Below are 7,441 nucleotides of genomic sequence, written 5' to 3' on the forward strand. Positions count from 1 at the left end.
GTATATGAGCTCTTTTAGGATATAGTATTTTTTACATTTTTCCCAAAACTTAGGTATCTTTCAGCCGGTAAATATTATTCGATCATCTAAACTAAGCTTTATTTAAGCACCAAAGTGTAATTAATGCCTTTTAAAATTTAGAAAAAGACCAAAAATTCGTGGTAATAATTTAGTACGCTTCACATTAAAAGTTTTATTGTTTTAGCTTATGAAGTAATGCTTCCGATCCCGACAATTAAGTATAATCAAGTTTGTACCCTAAATACGAACGGTATAAATATCGCCATAATGGACGCTTATGTGAACGTATCAAATTAACCAAAAATGTACAAATTCAATTTTACTTTGATATCGCCATCTAGTATTAAATGTAATCAAATAGTTTAGTAACACACAGAGGTGCACGCTGCCTGCTGATCACATACAAAATATAAATATTCACCTCCAATAGTTGAGAAACTCACCTTAATTGTGTGCGATTGATCGAATATGTTTTAGTTGTTACAACAGTTACTATACTGTATTAATCAGCATATTACTTGTATCCCATATGGTCTAGTGGCTAGGATATCTGGCTTTCACCCAGAAGGCCCGGGTTCGATTCCCGGTATGGGAAAGTTTTTTTTTTATTTTTTCTTTAATTGTGAGGATTTTTTTCATCACAAAAAAATTTTCATTTGGGAAAAATAGCAAACATTTTAAGTCGATTTAGTGATGTCCATTGTTAAAATCAAATATTCTCTAAAATGTATGGGCATGACTTATGCTTCCAAAAAAAACTTGTTAAAAGAAAAAAGCAAGCTTTGTTAGGCTTTACACCTGATTATTCAAAGAATCCCTGCCAAAGCAGGATATACGGGTGTATCCTTAATCAGGAGGGATATACTCTTACGGAATATTACTGAAAGTACTTCGTTTTCAATATAGATTCTAATACAATCTTTCTGCAATGCCAAGTTTTAAAGGGGGGTTCTATTCAAATGAGCTAAATTTTTTAATTCAATTTTTGACTTTAGTTTGTTTTCCTTGTATGCAAATTGGATTTGAATGCAAATGAATGACTAAGTTTACTCCAAACACATGAAGCAAAATATAATAAAACTTAAAAACTTCATATCTTGTATAACACTATGCAACACTGAAAATGCAAACAACTTCTAGTATGCATTTTTTGAAAGTAAATATTTAGACTACAAAAGCCCTAGTAGGGTTTTGTCCTGTCAGATCCAGTTCGGATTTTATGGCTTCATCTAAACCGGGCTGAACTTATATTTTGAAAAACCACCTAAGAAAAACTCCATCTAGGGCATCAAAATATAGAACATTTTACATAATTGCTGAAATTCTGGTCAGTATCGGCTAAACTATTGGGAGTTGAACCAAGTAACGTTTTGCAAAAATCTTCCAAATAAAGTTCTCAACAATTCTTTAGAACATTCTGAAACTCTAAAATGCTTACTTCATGTTGTTTCAGCGGTATTTTGCATCATATCTTTTATAACACGTATTTCAAACACAGTTCACACCAACAGTTTATTCTCGCATTTCGGATTTCACTACATTACTGACATTTTTATTAAATCATCGTTGAAAAATTTACTGAAAACAACGGCATAGAGGCATTTTACAACAATGACATGTTCTGAAGAGTTGTGTATTACATTCCAGGTAATATTTTTCCAAAAGAAAAAATTCTGAAAAAAATAACGGTTTTGGAGATATGGTGCGAAATCTATAAAAATTGTGGAATTTTTGCATATACTTTGAAATTTGAGGCAATAAATGTATTTTTTCGTGTTCATTATTTCTCCAAATATTTTATTCTTGTCCTTATCTTCAAATTTGCTTCAGAGGTCAGAAGAAGATTCGCATTGGTTTCAGAGATATAGCTCCGAATTTCTTTAAAAACTCAATATTTAACCATATTTAGATGGGGCCATAAAATCCGAGCTGGATCTGAAACAACAAAACCCAACTAGGGCTTCTTGTCGTGTGGGTCTGTACTTTTAAAAAATCCTCAGTTCGAATTGTTTGCACAAGATCACCTTAAAGATGTTGCACAGAGTAATTCGGAAAAAATGGATGTTAAAAATTTTGCAGGGGGCTTCCATTCAAGTGAGCGGCAGTGTATAAATTCTTGATCAAGGTAAAATTTTGAGTCCGTCTGTGATAACGTCTCCAGCATCCACAAAATGGAGATAGGACGCTAACATTTTGGGAGGATGCGTCTTTTGTTTGCAGGCAGGTCAAGTTCGATGATGGGCTATAACGGTCCACGTTTTGGTATAGCCCCATATAACGGTAACGCCTGATTTCAGGTATTTTGACGTTTTTAGTCACATTTTCAAACTGAATAACCTGTAATTTGACATTTGAGGTTTGCAGTGGTCAGGAAACTTCTGCAACAAAAATCGTCAAAATAAGTCCAGGTTTTTGTATATCCCCCATAAACCGGTGCCTCCCGATCTTCGGAATTTTGAGGACTTTAACTACAATTTTTAAAAGAACTAGGTGTAATTTGACATTTGAAATTCTCAGTGGCCACGAAACTTCTCCACCAAATATCATCAATATAGGTCCATGGTTTGGTATAGCCCCCATATAACGGCACCTTTCGATTTTCGGTATTTTGAGGATTTTAGCTACAATTTTAAACCGAACTACCTTTAATATGACAATTGAGGTTCTATGCGGCCATTAAACTTCTTCATTAAAAATCGTCAACATAGACCCTCGTTTTGGTGTAGCTGACATATAAAGGTACATCCCGATTTTCGGTATTTTGAGGTTTTTAGCTAACATTATTAACCTGACTAGCCGTAATTTGACATTTGAGGTTATAAGCGGTCACGAAACTTCCCCACCAAAAATAGTCAACATAGGACCATGTTTTAGTATAGCTCCCATATAACGGTACCTCCCGATTTTCGGTATTTTCAGAATTTTAGCTACAATTTTTTACCGATATAGCTGTAATTTCATATTTGAGGTTCTAAGTAGCCACGAAACTTCTCCATCAAAAATAGTCAACATATGTAGGTCCATGTTTTGGTATAGCTCCCATATAACGGTACTTCCCGATTTTCAGTATCTTGAGCGTCTTATCTACATTGTTTGAATGAACTACCCGTAATTTGACTTTTGAGGTCCGTGGTGAGGCGTATCCGTGGTGGAAAATTATTTCCACCTAACAATTTTAGGTGGACGGAAACTAATTATTCCATTTTAATTGAAACTATAAAATGGTGGAGGGTATAAAAAGTTCGGCCCGACCAAACATAACACTTTTTTATTTGGATTTATAAGGGTAAAGTTAGAGAAAAACTGGGTTTCTAAGATTTTCAAATTTAAACGGGCATAACTTCTTTTTTCACTGTTTCTGTTTTTCTTTTAAATGGTCGAATAATATCTTTCGAACAAGCCATTAATTTTATAGTGGTTGAAGGGTGAAACCCCATCAAAACCCGGGAAATGTTTTGCAGTTTTTTATTTCTACCAAAAAGGAAACTAAATTAGCTTTCGAATGCTGGAAAAACTAATAAATTCGGTTGGAATACAAACGAACTAAAGGCATTGTCGTTTTCCATGGATCCCAACACGATATAATTTTGCATCAGAACGCTTGAATATTTTTCTGGTCATCTTTTGTAGCACAGTGCCATTTATCGATATTTTTCGAAAAGTTTGCACCTTCTCAAGGCCAAAACTGCATGAAGGAGCGTTCCAATGCTTTTGCGATGTATTAGAGAGTTCTTAACTACTGTCTTGGCTACAATTGCTGTCCTTGTGTTCGATCGAAAATCTCAATGGTTTGGCTGTTATATGCCAAAATGTCCAAAAAACGTGGATAAAAAACTTAAAGTCAAAATCGGGAGGCTCGATAGACGTATGGTCTAGTAGACTTTTTTGCTCAGTTCAATCCCAGGAACAAGAAACGCAAAGGGCCCATTAAGGGTTTTTCCTTCCATACAAATCGCCCTGGCCTATTGTTTAGCCCTGTGTTTATTATGTATAGCCCTGGCAGTCCGTCTGGCTGGCTGGTGCGCACGAAAATTCTCGAACGGATCCACCGATTTTTCAAATGTACAGTTTAAAGACATGTCATGGATCGTTTTGAACATTTTTACAAAAGGTTGTCCTTGCGGCCCCTTTTACTACTGTACAATTTTTTGCTGGTAAATTTATACTTCCTGATATAAGGCCCCAAAAGCTAAAGCTGATGCCGGCCTAAACGTAAGTGTCTGATAGGCACGGTAACTTACGCATTCAGTATACGATTTGATGGAAACCTTGCAAATCGTAAAATTTCTTCCTAACGTAAATGCAATTCAAAAAAGTTGTATATCGGACAACACTTTCCCTCACAAAAGTTCAAAATTTTCGTTTAAATGGAGTTTAAGGGCTGTTCGAGGATAGTTTTGAAATTATAACCAAAGGTACTCTTAGTGATCCTTATAACTGGGCAAGTCCGTGCTTCCTGACATAATGACCCAAAAGCTCCAAAAAGTACTACGGTGACCAAAAAATCTCTCTTTTTAATTAAGGGATCTATTCATTGGACATTTAAGATATGGCTGCGTGTATTTAACTGCCGGCAAAGTCTATTGATATTTTTATTATTTGTTTGATTTTTCGAAAAGATTTATAGACTTCTGGTTATCTTAATGTTATTATTAATGACTAAGTGTAAAATTTATATTTTCCAAATGCAGTAATTTTGCCTTTTAAAATACAACCGTTCGCAAAAGGTAACTTATAATAACGGCCGATAATCTATTAAAAAATACGTTTTACCTATGAGAATTCTAAAACTCCTCTTAAAATGCCATATTTTTGAGAAACTTCCCTAAAACAAATATTTTCAAAATCTAAATTTTTTACGAAAAAAGTAAGTGCACAAAAATCACCATATTCTCCCCGACGGGGAATTGAACCCCGGTCTCCCGCGTGACAGGCGGGGATACTAACCACTATACTATCGAGGATGTTATCCTTTATACTTTTAATCATTCTGATATCCTGCAAAAACACCATAAAAATCTAAAAAAACAACCCTCTAAATTTTAAAAAAGAAATTCTATTCATTAAAATATATATGTATGTATGTTTGTCTGTATTTATTTGTATGCCTGCCTGCCTGGCAGCGACCAGCCTTCAAAAACAAACAGCCTACCAGTTATTTTTAAAATACCCCAACAAAGTTCATCATTCAAGCATATAGAAATGTATAGGCACAGAAACAACCCCTATAAAAATTCACTGTGAAGAAGAACACAATGTATGGTGTTCTTTATGGCACTCGAACGGAAAAGAGTAAAGCAGCAAGGTATGGCAAAGAGGATAAAAAGAAAACAAGTGATTATAAAAACCCCCCATTTAAAGTAAAAAACATGTATATAAAGGCGAATTGTTACAAACAGTATTTGGGAGAACAATAAGACAAAATAAAAATGTATCTGCGAATTACAAGCATTGTATGAAAAGGAGAATAAATATAAAATGAAAATGTAAAAAATGTATCGTATCTCCCCGACGGGGAATTGAACCCCGGTCTCCCGCGTGACAGGCGGGGATACTAACCACTATACTATCGAGGATGTTGGGGTTTCTCGTTAATTTCACAAAATGCTGAACCTCAGTGTAGTTTTACATAAAATGTAAAAATTCTCAATTACTGTAAAATAAAACGGAATAAATGTTCCTAGTTTCCGCTGTTAGAAAGCAAGAGTATTTTATTTTATGTTTAATTTAAGGTATCATGAATAGATTCCACAGGGTACAATTTTAATGATGATAACTTTAACTATTTGTGGTTATTACAAAGAAAAAATTAAGCCAAATTCTCCCCGACGGGGAATTGAACCCCGGTCTCTCGCGTGACAGGCGGGGATACTAACCACTATACTATCGAGGATGACTAACGAAGCTTTTTTAAAACGATTGTTTTAGTTGTTTACAGAATAATATGTGGATCGAAGGACCAAAAACCACAAAATCAATGCGTTCGGTAAACAAACACAACCAGACTATGGATTCTTGATCTTGGATTAAATTAAATTTTGCAGCCCAAAAAATATTTTCCAACAAAGATTACAATCTTTTTTCATGTGAAAGTGAGCATTTTTATGTATGTCAAAGCCTACAAAACCTTTTTTATATAAAGTGCCCACCATATAGCTCGAACACACAAATGGCCGACGAATATTATTTTATTATTAACCCACATATATACATATTATTTATGTGGGAAACTTCCATTGCCGCTTTTAGGTAAGTCCAAGCAAATTTAGCTAAAAGTGTACTTTTCTCCCCGACGGGGAATTGAACCCCGGTCTCCCGCGTGACAGGCGGGGATACTAACCACTATACTATCGAGGATGACGAACAGGTCTGTTTTAATACGATCATTTTAGTTATTTATAAATTATATGTGGATCGAAGGACCAAAAAGCACAAAATCATTGCGTTCAGTCTAGAGTTAACCCAAGTTGTGTAACCGAAAAACAAATTTCCAAAAACAAAAAAAAAAAACAATATTTTATCACACGTGGAAAGGCACATTTTGAGCTACCTTTGATAAGATTCTGTTTAAAAATACTGCATATTTTTAGGATAAAGCCTACAAAACCTTTTTTGTATAAAGTGCCGCCCACCATAGCTCGAAAACCAATGGATCGACGAATATTATTTTTGTGTGTGAGGAAACTTTCCAATTGCCGCTTTAGGCAAGTCCAAGCAAATTTAGCTAAAAGAAAGTTTTTCTCCCCGACGGGGAATTGAACCCCGGTCTCCCGCGTGACAGGCGGGGATACTAACCACTATACTATTGAGGATACTTCGTGTTTGTTAGTTATACCCTCAAAAGGTATGTCCAAAAAAACCACTACAAAAATGTGTGAATATACAACAGCAAATTGTTTCATCGTTCAAAAAATTAGGACACTCTAATATACACTTTGGTATGATTAAAAATGTGCCAAATTGAAATAATGTATGTTTTAGGTTCCAAGTTTTCACAAAACTTCTCCACTAAATATTGTCAACACATGCCCATGTTTTGGTATAGCTCCCATATAACGGAACCTCCCGATGTTTGGTATTGAAAATGGGCTTTATCTCGATTTTCGGTATTGTGAAGATACCACAGACCCACTCCCAGAAGATGAGGTAAAGGCAGCAATAAATCGGCTGAGGAATAATAAGGCAGCAGGAGCCGATGGCTTACCAGCCGAGCTGTTCAAAACCGGAGCGACACGCTGATACGGTGTATTCATCAGGTAGTTAGCATTATCTGGCAGGAAGAACGAGTACCCGACGATTGGAACTTGAGTATCCTGAGCTCCGTCCACAAGAAAGGACATAAGACTGCATGCTCTAACTATAGGGGCATAATTCTACACCCTATTGCCTACGTGTCAGGGATATTGTGCGAACGACTAAA

The 7,441-nt window shown here is 35.4% G+C and overlaps 4 non-coding genes across 4 annotated transcripts; 1 reads left to right on the plus strand and 3 right to left on the minus strand.

The window, feature by feature from the left end:
* Window positions 1-544: 544 nt before the first annotated feature.
* On the plus strand, window positions 545-616 carry TRNAE-UUC (transfer RNA glutamic acid (anticodon UUC)). The gene has a single exon. It is a non-coding gene; the product is annotated as a tRNA-Glu (tRNA).
* Window positions 617-4,913: 4,297 nt separating this feature from the next.
* Window positions 4,914-4,985, minus strand: TRNAD-GUC (transfer RNA aspartic acid (anticodon GUC)). Its single transcript has one exon. It is a non-coding gene; the product is annotated as a tRNA-Asp (tRNA).
* A 540-nt stretch (window positions 4,986-5,525) lies between these two features.
* On the minus strand, window positions 5,526-5,597 carry TRNAD-GUC (transfer RNA aspartic acid (anticodon GUC)). The gene has a single exon. It is a non-coding gene; the product is annotated as a tRNA-Asp (tRNA).
* A 709-nt stretch (window positions 5,598-6,306) lies between these two features.
* Window positions 6,307-6,378, minus strand: TRNAD-GUC (transfer RNA aspartic acid (anticodon GUC)). Its single transcript has one exon. It is a non-coding gene; the product is annotated as a tRNA-Asp (tRNA).
* Between the last annotated feature and the right edge of the window lie 1,063 nt (window positions 6,379-7,441).

The sequence above is a fragment of the Musca autumnalis genome, unplaced genomic scaffold (assembly GCF_047663935.1).
Source record: "Musca autumnalis isolate F117 unplaced genomic scaffold, ASM4766393v1 scaffold_5, whole genome shotgun sequence".
Lineage (NCBI taxonomy): Eukaryota > Metazoa > Arthropoda > Insecta > Diptera > Muscidae > Musca > Musca autumnalis.